This window comes from Lepidochelys kempii, chromosome 5 (assembly GCF_965140265.1).
Source record: "Lepidochelys kempii isolate rLepKem1 chromosome 5, rLepKem1.hap2, whole genome shotgun sequence".
NCBI classification, from domain to species: Eukaryota; Metazoa; Chordata; order Testudines; family Cheloniidae; genus Lepidochelys; species Lepidochelys kempii.
The window spans coordinates 26,220,708-26,235,784 of NC_133260.1; the positions used below are offsets into that span (position 1 = coordinate 26,220,708).

Sequence of the window (15,077 nt, forward strand, 5' to 3'; positions counted from 1 at the left end):
AGGCAGGAAATTATTAGTTTAGATAAAGAGTGAACACAGTAGTCTTGTTTACACTTCATTGTTGTACAAGTTCTCCAAGTAAATCAGCAGACATTTCTCTTGTAGGATGAACTGAACAAAATCTGCAATTGTTATTCAAAATGATTTCCTTCTCATTTCACTTTTGATGGCTGTGGTTGCACTTATAGAGTTTACTTTGTGTAAATGAAGCCCTTTCTGAGTAAGAAAACTGAGTCCACTTCTGTCATATACAACATATGTGCATAAGAACATCAGAACGGCCATACTGGGTCAGACCAAAGGTCCATCTAGCCCAAATCCTGTCTTCCGACAGTGGCCAATGCCAGGTGCCCAAGAGGAAATGAATAGAACAGGTAATCAATCATCAAGTGATCCATTCCTTTGCCCATTCCCAGCTTCTAGCAAACAGAGGCTAGGGTTACCATCCCTGTCCATCTTGGCTAATAGCGAACATAGTCTTGGAACATTATTTACTATAGCAAATATGATATAAGGATTTGTGAGTTGTAAAACTTCTGTCCAGCTAGCTTTACTTGTGGCACACTTGTTCCTTACAGACTAAGAACTACAATTTACATTCATTCATGTAATCATATCAAACTTTTGGAAAGATTGCCACATGCCTGGGAGCTCCAGGGGGTACAGTTTCTCCCAGTACAATGCTTATCATTGCTAGAATGTGCCTAATATGCATAATTAATTCTTTGATTTTATTTCTTCTTGTGCCCTGAACTTTATCCCTCTCTTTTCCCCCTAAAACAAACTTAGATGATTCTTGGTATATAGCTTGGAATATCATTCCAAGGTTGCTTACAGGTTGTTATGGGAGGAGGAAAAAAATAAGACTGGTATGGAGTAAAGGATGCACAGAAAGAAGAGGCGTGGTACAACGATGGAGTCTTATGATATGTCAGAGATGTAAAGGAGACATTGAAAGAGAAGCAAGAGGAGCATTCAGTAAGGTAGGTAAAGACCCAAAGGAGGCCAGTGTTAACACAAGAGGGGAGATGATTTGAGAAAGGAAAGTATGGTTTATAATGTTTACACTGTTCAGCCGAGAAACTGAAGGGGGATAAGACCAGGAAAAAAAGCAATTGGATTTAGCTTATGCTAGGTCACTGGAGTCTTTGAGAGCAATGTCAGGCTACTGGAAGTGGACAAAGAGGAAGTGGACAGAGGATTTTGAAAGAATGGGAGTAAAACTGTTCATCTGAAGGTAAGTGGAACAGGAACAGAGAAATTAAATGGGCTGGTAGTTGAAGAGGCTGAGGGAATTGAAACAGGGTTTTTAGCTGAGTGATAGTTCAAAATTCTGTTTTAATAAAAACATACTTACTACAGATCATTTGACACTTTTTACAGAGTTTGTTATGAACAGAATAAATCTGATATCATAATGCAGTTCAAGGTTTGCAAAATCTAAAGTGAAACTTAAAAAATCATTATCTGCAGTGCTTTAAAAATAACTAGGTGCTACAGTAATACACATAATAAAAACTAAAATATGGTAATAGAATTTATGGAAAACAAAAAACGCACAATGGATGAATATAGTTAGCATTATTCCATTTCTCATCTTTAAAGATTATTGTCATTTAATCTGTTCCTTTTAATATGTTCACAGTATAAATGTTGGAGGGGTTTTTTTTAATAATGTACGTTGTATTTTTGTGTTGAAAAAGACAAAATGTATATAGGGATTTAATAAACACTTAAAAGATGTAGTTCTGACTTGGCAGAAAGGGAGTTAAAAGTTGAACCATCTGAGGAAGCAATCGGAACATTCCATTACCCATATGAGAAAGGGGGAGGCGGGATTTTTTTTTGCAGTCAGTTAGTTATTTGATAATTTTTTTTAAACAAAATTTGAAATGACTTAGTGAAGTTATAGTTATAAATCGTAAGAGATAAATCTGTGAAGTAAAATAAGCAAACCTGAGGTAAAATTCTAAAATTCTCCTCTTTTTATAGACAAGCTCCGAGGAACAGATGGGTCAATCTGGCTGTGGTGGTTCTAGGCACAAGACATCATTGACCCTGGTTAGTTCTGGGCTTACAGAGTATTTCAAGGTCCTTTTGACCTGCTTAAGTATTTCCTTTCAGCACAATCACAATTCACTTAATAATCACAGCAATGGCTTACAGTGATCGTCAGGCCTCATTTACCTGAATGAGGCTGGGGAGAAAGAAGAGAAGAACATGATAGTAATTAAGATAAATGTACCACTGAGAGGTCTTAATATATCTTAGGACCTCAATTATCTAGACATCTCAGGGGACACCCCAAAACTTTGTTTAATCAGGAATTCAGTTACTGGGGGAACCATTTTAAAGTGTAAATAATAACTTCACCTGATGTGCTGAAGTAAAATGTCATTAGGCCATTTCAAACCTCCAGGTAACAGAGTTTTAATGAGTTTGGCTAATCAAGATCTTTCTGTGAATAATATTGAGGGACATGTCCAGGTTTCAAATAAATAAAGTAGTTTTTTGGAGAACTGAGGTTAGGCTAATTTAGACACTGAGTAGCTAGTTTACAAAACTAAGTGCCCAAATACAGATTTAGATGCCTAAATACTTCTTATAGGCATCTGAATGCACTTTAAGAAAGCAAAGTGTTTTAAACTTCCAATTATGTTCTTTGTGATATTTTTAACAGTTCAGCATAATTGGTTTTCTATTATGAAGTGAGATAGCATGGTCTCTTTGATTTACAAGGCAATAATAAGAGTCCCAAGAAAGTGAGGAGTCATGTCCTTCAATCTGTATCTGCAGTGTTTGGCCAACTGTAGCCATTCAAAATGTTTGGGAAGTTGTTGGTGTAACAGCAGCCACTTTGTTGATGGTAAACAAGAGCAGAGTTATTTTATCATAGGGAAAAAAACTGCAGCACAATAGATACGTATGATGCTTTACTGGCAACTATAAACAAGACAAGATCCGTACTCTGTGGAGCTTTAAAATCTAAAGTTAAACCAAAATCACAACAAAGAGCACAGACAGTGTGTGGGGAGGTAAATGGTAAACAAATGGAGAGGGATAGCCCTTTGTAGTCCCAATTTCCTGCTGCTATATCTTCTAAGTAAATAAAATCTATGTAGAATATAAAACTGCTTCTATCTGCCAGCTTCTCTTCTAAATACCTGCTGTTTAATAAAATTAATAATTATGAGGCTAGTATTAAATGCAGAGAGACCAAGTACTGAATGGAGGTAAAGACTGAACTATCCTCTCAACCTGAGGCCTGGTCTACACTGGGGTGGTGGGAGGGAGAAATCGATCTAAGTTACGCAACTTCCGCTACACGAATAATGTAGCTGAAGTCAACGTACTTAGATCTACTTACCAGGATGTCTTCATTGCGGTAAGTCGACGGCTGACACTCTCCTGTCGATGCTGCCTGCGCCTCTCACCCTGGTGGAGTACTGGAGTCGACAGGAGAGCGCTCAGCAGTTGATTTATCGCATCTAGACTAGATGCAATAAATCAACCCTCGCTGGATCGATCTCTGACCATCGATCCAGCTGGTAACGTAGACAAGCCCTTTGAGGTGGCCTCTTCAGGGCTGAGGCATAATAGCAGAGCAGTGCAAGGAAGCTTGAGTTATTGCTGCCCTATTTGATGGCTAAATGAGGACTTCAGTTCTCATCAATTCAGGAACTTTCATGAGCTCTACATTCACACACGCACAAAAATAACACTTAAGAAAAAGACTCCAGTATGATTTTGCAAACGTGTATACAGACACACATCTGTTAGATTATTAATACTGTAACTTGTTTGATTATAATACTGTAACTTGTTGCTTAGCACAGATACTGTTGCTAAAACTTTTCTCTTTTTGTTTTACGATTTGTGAAGAAATAAGATACTGTATTTCTTTTTTCCCTATTAAACTTTTTTGTAAAAAGTAGAGAGAGAGAGAAAAAAACTATACATAAACTTCTCATAGTATATTAGGCATTTGCTACCTAACCTTAATTATACTTGAAATAGGAAAGATATTTCAAAACCTAAAAGTTAACTACAATATCACAACTACGAAGGACAGTTTTATATATATATATATATATTTATTATTACAGATATACTGAAGTGAGGAATTCTTTTTTTCCAGAAATTGCAAATGAAGATTTCTCTATTTCATTTCAGGCATTTTGGCAACTCCCATATATAGGGTTTTTGTGTGTGAAATTTTGGGGTGTTGGAGAAATTATATCGAGTCTTACGAAGAGCAACATTCTCAAGGAAGTCTGATAGATATCTCTGAAATTATTTTTTGGAAGAGGACAAAGGTGAGAGAGATGGTAAGAAAAATATTCAGCATTGAAGGAAGTTTGCATTATTGCTGTCCTGTTTAGCGGATAAAAAAGCACCACAAACATGTCTGCCAAACTGAAATAATTAACTTTTCTCCTTTAAATAAGCCTGGCCAGATTCCTAGGATTACAAAGGCAACATAATAAAATAAAAACATGCAAACTCCATCTTTAATATAGCAACATGACACATGAAAGCACACAGTAAGCCAGCCTCATAATTGGAAATATACATATGATAGAGGAACATCTAAAAGTTCGGACTTCAATTTACATAAGCATCCAAAGCTACAGAGACTTCTATCACTGGGTGTGGGCCCTACAACCCTTGTCTCCATACAATCCTCCTCCCATCTTCATCAAGTCTTATGACAGACACTCACTACCATCAAAAACCTCCCAACAATCCTCCTCCTCCTTTACTTGGTGTTCACTTGTTCATGAGGATGATTTGTGGCCTGCTCCGCCATTTAATATCTTTGGCAATTAGGTGCATGTCCCTTCCACGATCTTTTGGAGCAATCCCTTCCCCACGCCCCTCCTATCTTTTACATGGGCATAAGCAAACAAATTAAATTATGCTGTTGTGGTACTGCTGAGAATGAGGAGTAGGGTTTAGTTAAACAGGGAACCTTAAGTCATTGGCTCTCAACCTTTCTAGACTACTGTAACCCTTTCAGGAGTCTGATTTGTCTTCTGTACCCCCAAGTTTCACCTCATTTTAAAACTTCTTGCTGACAAAATCAGACATAAAAATATAAAAGTGTGACAGCTCACTATTACTGAAAAATTGCTTACTTTCCTATTTTACCATATAATTATAAAATAAATCAATTTGAATATAAATACTGTACTTACATTTCAGTATATAGTTTAGAACAGTGTAAAACAAGTAATTGTCTGTATGATATTTTAGTTTTTACTGATTTTGTTTGTGCTTTTTATGTAGCCTGTTGTAAAACTAGGCAAATAACTAGTTGAGTTGATGTACACCCCTGCAAGACTTCTGCATACCACCCAGGGGTGCACGTACCCCTGGTTGAGAACCTCTGCCTTAAGAAATACCATGCTAACTATGTGATGAAACCAAGCTATTCCAGTTCAAAACTCAAATGAACTATAAAAAGCTGCCCTTAAATGGTTGTTGAGATCCAGATAGTGAAAAAAAATCATAAACAAATATTTTAAGTTGTGTATGTGACAGACTTTGAACAAAACACTTGTAGAATGCTAAATAAATTCAAAGGGACAAATACTGAGTATTTTCATTTGCATCATGTGTAGTCTACACAATTCTAGTTGTGATGTTCCTTAGTCCAAAAATTAACTGCAGTTGCTCTGAGAATTGTCTAGTACTCTATTTTAAGCTATTATAATACTAATAGAATGCTAGGTACTTTTACAGACAAGCTAAAAACAAAGTTGCCACACAGAACTTGCAACCTCAATACAACCCTTTGAAGCTAGGTGAGAAAAAATTCTCATAAAGGAATGATTGTGTTAAAATATTTTCAACTGCAATTCAGTCTATAGATGATTAACATTTTTCCCTGAATCAGCTCATATATCATAATTTCATATGACTGCTTTTTTGTAAAGAAAACAGATGCAACTATGATGAAATATAAGTTTTGACTAAACATGCTCTCCAGTTGATCTTTTTACTAATATAGTATCTCTTAGCTGATTTACTTTATAAAGTGTTATTCAAACACAGATATCCTTTACTGTATTGTTTTTGCCATCATTGACATGGCACATAAATTCAATTCAAGCACTTTATACCAGGGTGGGCTAACTTTTTGGCCCGAGGGCCACATCTGGGTAATGAAATTGTATGGCGGGCCATGAATGCTCACAAAATTGGGGTTGGGGTGCAGGAGGGGGTGAGGGCTCTCGCTGGGGGTGTGGCTTCAGGGTGAGGTCAGAAATGAGGAGTTCAGGGTGCGGGATGGGACTCTGGGCTGGGGGCTCTGGGGTGGGGCTAGGGATGCAGGGGTTTGGGGTGTAAGAGTGTGCTCCAGGCTGGGATCGAGGGGTTCAGAGGGCAGGAGAGGGATCAGGGCTGGTGCAGGCTTCAGGCAGTGCTTACCTCAAAGGGCTCCCAGAAGCAGCGGCCTGTTCTCCCTCCGGCTCCTATGTGGAGGTGCGGCCAGGCTGCTCTGCTGTGCACTGCCTTATCTGCAGGCACCACTCTTGCAGTTCCCATTAGCCACGGTTCCTGGCCAATGGGAGCTGTGGGGGCGGTACTTGAGCCCCCTGGCTGCCCCTATGCATAGGAGCCAGAAGGGGGGACATACCGCTGCTTCTGGGAGCCACACAGAGCAGCCCCCAACCCTGATCCCGCTCCCCAGTGGGAGCTCAAGGGCCGGATTGAAACGGCTGATGGGTCACGTCCGGCCCGTGGGCTGTAGTTTGCCCACGCGTTTTATACCCTTCACTCCCCACTAAGGGGATACAACATGTCCTCCCCCTCCATAAACAAGTCTTTTCTGTAGCCAAATTGTCCAGAATAATAATAAAATAGTTGGTTTTAAGGAGAACCTCTTTAGGTTGATAGGTCCTTGAAGAGAGACTGGTAGAACTTTGGATTCTGAAGGATCTTTGTCAGTAATAAGGGACAGTAAAAGGGAAAAGAGGGCAACTAGGGGCTTTTTGTGCCTCAGCGTCTATCTTCGGGAGCAGCCGAGGAGGAAACACTCAAAAAATGCTTGGGAAAATACAGTCTAAAGAGAAAAGACAAATAATGCCTGAGGAAATGCAGGAAAAAAACAAGGGCTTTGAACAGAAGAGAGACAGCATTAACTAGCCTAATGGAAACTGGAACTTGAGCCTGGAGCAAAGCACAAGATGGTGAGATATAACTCTGGAAATGAAGGGGAATGTGAATGAAGTACAGAAAAACACTGAAAAACTTGAAGGAATCCGTGAACGGCTGTTATATGGGATATAATACAGAATCGATGATTGTCAGGATAAAGTATCTCAGGACCCATAGAGCATATATTTGATCAATTCAATCACTTAAATGCCTCACAGATGAGTAGGAGTTACAGGTCATGCCATGGTGCTATTTAAGAAAATTATTTCCCCTAAAATTACAGTAATATATGTAACCAGTTATTTTGATTATCTTTGCGCAGGTAATGTACAGGCCTCAGAGATACATGTATACTGGAGTCTCCTCAGGCCAGGGACTGTGTCTTCTTATGTTTGTACACTGCCTAACAAAATGGATCCAATTCTGGTTAGGGCTCCTAAGCATTACTGTAATATAACTGAAACAGTAACAAACATGAGTTTGTAGATTAATACACTTCTAGAAAATATACAAAGATAAACTCCATTAAAATTAAATTCTTAAAATTAACATGGCAACTGTCACTGACAATGGTTATTATACTTAAGATTTCAAAACAATTTCCATTATAACTTCATATTTTCACTCACATATGACTTAAAAACAATACACAATCTTCCCCTATTAGCCTCCAACATACATGTTTTGGGCTGAAGCTTTCCATGCTTTGTCTCTGTCCAAAATGAAATTACTTTTGGAAAATCTGAGGGGAAAACCATTTAGACAATTTTAAAATATGGGAGAGTAAGAACAAATAAAGAAACTTTAAAAGTTGGAAAACAAACCACTAAAAGGAAAATGGACTTTTCTAAGTTTGAATAATTGTTTTTTTAAAGTTATGATTGTTTGAAAATTACATATGATGCATCTGTAATTGAGATATTCTTCTATCTTTAGTTTTTTTTGCAAATCTAGCCCATCATCTTCTTGCAGGGGACAGAGGTAAAATGTTCATGCTGACTTTAACAACCTTTGTTTCCCTTGATCATGAAGGTGTACTGATTCACTTGCACATCCTGACAGAAAAGACGGAATTACTTTAGCGCTTCTCAGAAAGATCTCAGAAGGTGTGTTAGGAATTTACTTATTAATCCTCATAGCTCTCATGTGGGGTTCCACAGGACTTAAAATTTGCTTTCCCTGTATGGGTATATAACTAACATGCAATTCTGTGTTTCTTTAATCATAAAACCTAGACAGTGAGTTTGCTTTCCAGTGTCTAGCCAATACAATATCTTTGATGGAAAAGATCCATCTGAAACTCAGTCCAGAAAAGACAGAGGTTAGTAAGTGGGGAGGAAGTATCAGGAAGGGACGCTGGGGACAGTGCCCTTAAAATGGGCCCTTAAAATTCAGTCCTTAACTTGAGTTTCCAAACAAGCCTTGTCCCCTTTTAGGGGTTTATAGCACTTCACCATTGGTCAGTGGGAGAACCTGGGCCTGCCCACTACTTCGGGTTCCAACCAAGAAGCCCTATAAACACTTAAATTTTTTACTGCTCTTTACCTGGGCCTCTTTCCACCTGGCCCCTTTATCTTCACCTCTTACCTCATGGTTAAAGTTCTCAGGTCCTCTCTGTCCAAACTCTGGTTGTCCCTCAAGTTCCTTTGGCCAGAGAGGAGCACTTTTCCTTACCCTTTGGTCCCATTTTATCTGAGCCTGATGGACTCGGGTTTACTGCTTTCATGCAGCGTCTCTAGGCACAGCTGAAGGACCCAGCTTTGCTACTCCTTTCCTGGAGTGAGATGTAGTAGGACCACAAGACCTCCAGGAAGGGGCTATAAAGGGCCTGGTACTCCCCATCACAGCATGCTTTTGGATGCTCATATTCTTCTTCTGGATTTCAAAGTTCTGTCACTTGACAAAACTCTTTTTGCATCTGTATCTTGTAAGGTGACTGATCATTTCTCTCTCATGTGGATCTCCTTACCACTGTCTATTCCCTTCAGACCTTGATATTGGATTACTGCTATGTGCTCTACATGGTCTATCCTTGAAGCTCACTCAGAAATTGCATTTGGTGCAGAAGGCAGATGCTTGCTTGGCTGGAGGTATGAGCCACAGGGAGCTCTTTGTGGATGCTCCCAAAGAATAGTTGTATAAACACTGATCTTGTGACATCTGGATAACTAAAGGTTAGAATCCACGCCTAATAGGATTATTTGGAAATAACACTAAACTGAAACTCTGCGAGTTTCATAGCTTTCTGTGTTTTTCCCCTACAGGAGGGCACAATTTGGTTTCTATAATTATACATGGCTTGAACATTTCACACAAAAAGAAAAATTCTTAATACAGTCGTATTAATGCAAGTTACTAAAATGAGTCTTAGAGTTTCTGGACTGAAGGAAAAAAAAGGTTTTGTAGTTACCTTACAAGAAAAAGAAAATGAATCATTTTGTGCTATGTTATCCAAATTTCCTGTTGCTTGATTATACTAAAGAACTAGTATAAGGAAACTTGCAATGGGATAGAATTTTATACTCAATTCCTATATCGTAGAAAATAAATGGTCACTGCAAGATTGTAAACCTGAAAATCATAACATAGATATCTGTACACATATCTTATTCCCCACACTGCAGGCCATTTTGGCTGGGTTTTTTTTTTTTTTTTAAATCTGTATCAGTGAAAGCTTCACCTGACCTTAAGGTTATTTACTTCTCAAGATGAATATTCCCCAATGAATTAATTATCTGGTGCAATTATTTGTGCCTGTGGATAACAGTCAATGCAATAAGCATTACTTTATATTTACATTCTTGGCAGATAGCATTCATCATTGCCTTCCTCCTACTCACTATTGTAACACAGCCTTAATACCAAAATCCTCAATTACTTGATAAATTTAGAATGCTAGTTGAGCTACACTGCATTCTACCCATAGAACGTATATACAATGAATTCCCAAAATTGTGCACAAAAGTTTTTTAAATTGCTAGCAAGTTTTATTTATTTATTTAAAAATATAACTATCTTGTTCGGGCTTTTTATTTATGCAGATACACCAAAGACCTTCCAAAAATTCTGTGCAGAAATAAATACATATTACATATGGACTGACTAACAAACAGAAATAATGGTAATAATAAAAAGCTCTTATATATCACTTTTTATTTGGAGGTCTCAAAGCATTTTACAAAGGAGGTCAATATCATTATCCTCCTTTTACAGATGGGGAAGCTGAGATGAAGTGAGTTGCCCAAGGTCACCCAGCAGCCCAGTGGTAGAGCCAGGAATAGAATCCAAGTCTCCTGAGTCCCACTCCAGCTACTACTAGAGTACACCATGCAGAACTTAAAATGAGGGAAAACTTGGATATGTTACACCAGACCCTGTAAAAAACAAATGGAAAAATTACAGTGCATACTTATTTTATTCATTCTAACAAGTAATCAAAAAATTAAAAAGTGTGCACATTTAGAGTGATAATTATCTTAGATTTACAGTGATGATAGCCATGCATTTGTCATTTAGAGGAAAAGATGTAGTCTTAACCACCACCCAGTGACTTCAAAGGAAGCAGGATGAGGCCTAAAACTTTTGAAGACTTATCTGCAATTCACTTTTGTTGTAACATTTTGTTTCTATAATTTTCATGACACCATAATCCCTCTTCCTCATGGACATTATATAACATGATGAATTATGTATAATAAATTGTTCTGTAAACATATATGACCCGATACTTATGGTTTGACATGGAGTCCAATAAAGACAATGGACTATAGAGATCTACTTGTATGGATCTGAATGCAGAATCAGGACCTTACTTTATTACTGTAATAACCTTTATATCTAATTGCTTCCAGATAAGTAAAATATATTTAGTTTTTACGTAAGGAGCTTAATTTTACAAGTAATTCTGAATCTATCATGTCATAACAATAGTTTCCAAAACAACCATTGCTTCCAATCCTTTAATTACTTTTCTGATGCATATCTAATGTAATAAAATGACAATTTTCCCAAGTATTACTGCCTAATTTAATTAAATAGGGTTGAAAAGACATCAGAAGAGGGTCACTCATATTATTAATCAAAGATTCAGAGTGAAATTCAGTAGATTAATGTATGTTATTACCATGACATTTGCATTGAATAGCCACATTTTACAGAGAAGCACTTTGCTATTCCATCCTACAAATGATGGTTAGACTAGATGATTACAATGGTCCCTTCTGGCCTTATAATCTATTAATTGATTTTAAGATATTTCATTGTATTGATAATTTATTACAATTACTTAGAGGACTCAAAAACTTAAATCTAGTCAATTAATAATAATAAGTTACCATAGTTTCAGGTAGGTAATACGCCTGGCTCTGCCAAGTTTTGTGGTTTTATAATCAAATTTTCCTGTCTTTTCCACCCATTACTCTCTGAACAGTCCACAAAAAGAAGTGGAATAACTAATGAAAGCCCTAATTCTGCAGATACATCTGTGCTTAAAATTACATGTGATGCATAAGCATTTGCAAGATCAGGGCCTAAATGGTTATTTGGAACAAGTGTAGGTAACAAATTTCAGACAAAAGTTGTCCCTTTAAACTTATATATAGAAATTTATCCATATGAAATTAGTATAATCAATACAGTACTGAAGTAAGATATCGCTCCTACTGCCTTCACCCAAAAATATGTAGTTTTAAAAATTATATTCCACTCTGACACTATGAACTAGTTTTCAATTTGAGAGGGACAGCCACGTTTTTAAAACGGTGGTGGAGACGTACCTAGTAATTATTCAAGCAGTGATCACATAGAGGTCAGAGAGGATCCAGTTGCGTCGCATGTAAAAGCAATGGCATGATTTGGAAGGCATTTCTCCCATGTGTAAACTACGTCCATCCATAGCCGAAAGGATGCATTCCATGACATTTACATGTACTTACTGTCCAATTGTATGGTCCAATCCTGCAGTCCTTACTTAAACAAGGCTCCTATTGACATCAACTGGAGTCTCGTCTAAGTGAGAACTGCAGGATCGGAATCTCAATAGTGAGTAAAAAGGAGGCGGCTAACCCAGCATAAATGAAAGACACACACTTCGTACTATCCTGTGGTATGATCACACACAATGCCAGAACAGAAAATAGAAAAGCCTTCTGACTAGGGCTGTTGTCTTCGCCAAAGATTCCTTCACAACACATAATTAGCCTAGTAAAGTCTTTTCTAGGAAAATCTGGCAACAAACATTTCAGGTTCCAGCAAACGAGCCTTCACTTCAACAGCAGTCTCTCCCCTCCTCTGCACTTGCTTTTAAAAATCAATTATTCGGTTACCATACTCGTCTGGAAATCACTCGACACAGCAACATTTTCAGCATCGGATGTTTCAAATCCGGCTACAACAGCATCTTAACACACACATGGACAAGAACAATAATAAAATAAGATCCAGCAAGTTTCCAAGGTCTGCTAAATCGCAGTCATTCGGACGAGGGAAGATTTCCTTCTTTTGGGATCCATTTTAATGCACCCTTTCAAGTGTCTCATGCGAGGAAAGATTTTGCAGTCATTTAAAGTCTTCCTTCTCATCAACATTAAAAGAAAATCTTCTTTCAAATGGTCCCCTCTTCACAGATCGATCGCAGGTTCCCTTCTGCTTAGCGCAGGCCTAAATCCAAACTCCAGTCGCATTCATCTAGATGAGAAAGGGAAAAGAAAGAAAAACTCGGAGGCAGAGGAAGGGTGGAGAAAGGGAGAGACACAGGCGGAGAGCTACATCAGCGGCGGCAGCCGGGAGGCGAGACGAGGCAGACGGAGAAGCTCCAGCTGCTGTGTGTTGCGGAGAGGGGAGGAGAGCAGTGGCGGTGGCGGAAACAGGGCTGGCTGAGTGAACAAGGAGGAGGCAGCCGCGGCAGCGGGAAGGGGGAGGCTGTTGGTGTTTGGCGCCGGTGGAGGGAGTCATTCCTGCAGCTGCACTTCCGGTCGGCATTTTGTTCTGAGAGGGAGAGAGACACACACAGGATCCTTCCCCTCCTCCTCCTCCTCCTCCCCCCCCCCGCTCGGTACCGACTCACCGTGCCCAAGCTACCCCCCCCTCCCCCGCCCGCACACACTCACACGCACAGAGGGAGAGGCGGTGGCGGCGGGCGGGCCAGTGGCAGCGGCCCCCCCCCCGGGTCGGTGTGTGTCTCGGAACCGGTTCTGCCCGGCCCGTGTTGATGTTGTGAAGCAGGCTCAGGGGGAAGGGATTTGTCTCGGCCGCTCACCCTCCGGCTCTACATGTTCGCTGCACTGAGGAGGAGACGGAAGAGGAGCCAGCCCCCCTCCCGGTCCGGATTATTGTTGTTATATTATCTCCCCTCCTCCTCCTGCTCCGCGGCGGCGGCGGCCCAGCAGCGGCGGCGGCGGCTCCTCTGAGGAGGGAGGGGGGCGGATTCCTCTCCCCCTCTCTCGGATTCTCGTTGGATTCAGACGCCGATTTGCTCAGGTAATTCCCCCTCCTTGTCTCCCCTTCCCCTCCCTGCCCTCTCCAGCAGCGGGCCGGGCCTCCAGCGCAGGCGGCCCAGCTCTGCCGGGGGCAGAGGGGATTAGCTGTTACCCGGGTAGAGAGGGAGTGAGGGGCAGCCGGAGGTGTTCCTTGCACAACCCCTTTCCTTCTGTGTAGGGTTTGGCGGAGGAGATTGGCTCTTCCCGGGCTGCCGGGAGGCTCAGGCCCGGCGGAGGGCGCAGGCCGCCGGCCAGCGCCTTCACTCCAGCTCGGGGATTAGAGAGGCGAAGCGGCTTCTCAGTGACAGGCCTCAACCCGGAGAGCAGCAGCAGGAAACAATACAATTAACAGCAAATGTGCAATGATCCCTTGCCATATTTACAACTTCAGTAGGGCAGGGGGGAAAGGTCCCAGCGCAACCAGCCCAGAGAGTCTTCTGGACCGGGAGAGAGCAGTATGAGGAGCAGGGAGAAACAAATATTTCCATTATACCCATTATCCTCACCATTATTTCTCCTTAAACAAACTCCAGTTTGAACACTCAAAAGTTAATACACATGGATTTGTACAGTTTAAAAGATTGAACCTCCCAATATATAGTAATTGACTCGCGCTGTAATCACTACTTTTATTTATAGAATACAACTAGTCCTTGTTGAATGATTGACACACCATGAACACCTGGAGACCCCAGGAAATATACATGGAGTATCATGTCGGTTATCAATATAATATATAACGTAGAGATTATATATATTCCATGAATAAGTAATACACAAAAATATTGTTTTATGCTTTCTAATAACTTGTGAACAAATGGGCAGGGGTTGTGCACAGAGTGATAAATATATGACATTTCAGGGATCAAGGTAAAACTGGGATTTTACCCTAAGAATATGGGATTTAAATTGAATTAAAATAAGAGCTATCTTTTCTTGTCAGGTCAGATCATTTTGAGGTCCCGGAATTGTTATTGGCTGTTTGTGTCCATGATGTTTGACAGGGTAACTAGGTGTCATCTTAACAGAAAGTGTCTGTAAATGGTGTAAGTCATTTATAGTAAAGTAAACCTTGGACTAATATGTAGTGGAGTTGAGAATGCTGTTGAAAAAACTGGTAAATTTAAAGTACCCGCTGGTAACCAGTAAAATACTTCCACTAAAGCTGCATCATTGGTGAAAATTTGCTCTGATCAGGCTGTTTTGATACTAAGTTTCATATTTAATATTGAAAGGAAATGTTCAAGTAGTTAAAATGTAGCAATATTGCACAATAAACTTTCACTATATTGTAGTATGTTTTCTTGTTCAGGGAGATCTCTTGTAACATTAAGTGGTTAATGTGTCTTTAAAAGTAACTTTTTGTATTGTGTTCAGAATCTTTCTGCTCAGCCTTGCTAACTTGCCTCTGTGTCCTAATACATGTTTAAAAGATTGAAG

The 15,077-nt window shown here is 39.7% G+C and overlaps 1 protein-coding gene and 1 long non-coding RNA gene across 6 annotated transcripts in view; one reads left to right on the forward strand and one right to left on the reverse strand.

Annotated features, from left to right (window-relative positions):
• Positions 1–10,297: 10,297 nt before the first annotated feature.
• Positions 10,298–13,898, reverse strand: LOC140911217 (uncharacterized). Its single transcript, XR_012158868.1, has 3 exons — positions 13,418–13,898; positions 11,937–13,146; positions 10,298–10,535 (listed from the first exon to the last, which is right to left on the reverse strand). It is a non-coding gene; the product is annotated as an uncharacterized lncRNA (long non-coding RNA).
• Positions 13,175–15,077, forward strand: part of NIPBL (NIPBL cohesin loading factor) — a 295,049-nt gene continuing 293,146 nt past the window's right edge. For 4 of the 5 annotated variants that reach the window (XM_073343792.1, XM_073343793.1, XM_073343795.1 and 1 more), the window contains exon 1: positions 13,181–13,638. The gene's annotated coding sequence lies outside the window, so the exon portion shown is untranslated. Of the gene's footprint in view, positions 13,639–15,077 lie in introns of all 5 variants that reach the window. The other variant, XM_073343794.1, reaches the window with a different exon arrangement.